The 593-nt window shown below is 40.5% G+C and overlaps 1 protein-coding gene across 1 annotated transcript in view; it reads left to right on the top strand.

Moving 5' to 3' along the window:
- The window catches only part of LOC102771276 (zinc finger protein 501-like), a 4,383-nt gene that overhangs the window by 827 nt on the left and 2,963 nt on the right, over nt 1–593 (top strand). The gene's annotated exons all lie outside the window — the stretch shown is intronic.

Here is a 593-nt window from a genome sequence, read left to right as displayed (position 1 = left end):
TGATTGCTGCTCACCTCTGTTGTCTTTCATTGATACTTGGAATATTTAGTTTGTACATATTTCTAGAGAAGGGGGTGCAAGGGGAACCTTGGGTTTCTGCAGGGTGAACATACAGGATGGTCCTAGAGGAACCCTGGCCTGGCTGTGTGGCAACTTGGGGGAGGTATGACATAAGGATGGTGTTCAGATTGTACCAGGAACCTGCTCCTGTCTAATGATGTTTGGTGCAAGTTCCAGTGGCCACCCCTCATTTATACATTTCCTTTTCCATATTTGACACTTTGCTGGCTTCTCATTTCATCAATGACTTTCTAGCTTTGTCTATCTTTGCCTTTTTGTCCCTTTTATATCACCTATTCCTTTGCACATCTCTTTCTGCAGTATTCTACAGATGGACCTATGCAAGTGTTATAAGGAGCGCATACACTGAGTGGCCAGATTATTATGACCACCCCATCAGTACTTCATTGACACTTCCAAAATACTGAATATTGAAAACTTCCTAAGCAAATACTCTCAAGGTTGTATTATTATTATTACTATTTGCATAACTAATTCATTTCATTGTACTGATAGGGTGGTCATAATAACCT

This window comes from Myotis davidii, unplaced genomic scaffold, assembly GCF_000327345.1.
Source record: "Myotis davidii unplaced genomic scaffold, ASM32734v1 scaffold5225, whole genome shotgun sequence".
NCBI lineage: Eukaryota > Metazoa > Chordata > Mammalia > Chiroptera > Vespertilionidae > Myotis > Myotis davidii.
This window is presented reverse-complemented; position numbering and strand designations above follow the sequence as displayed.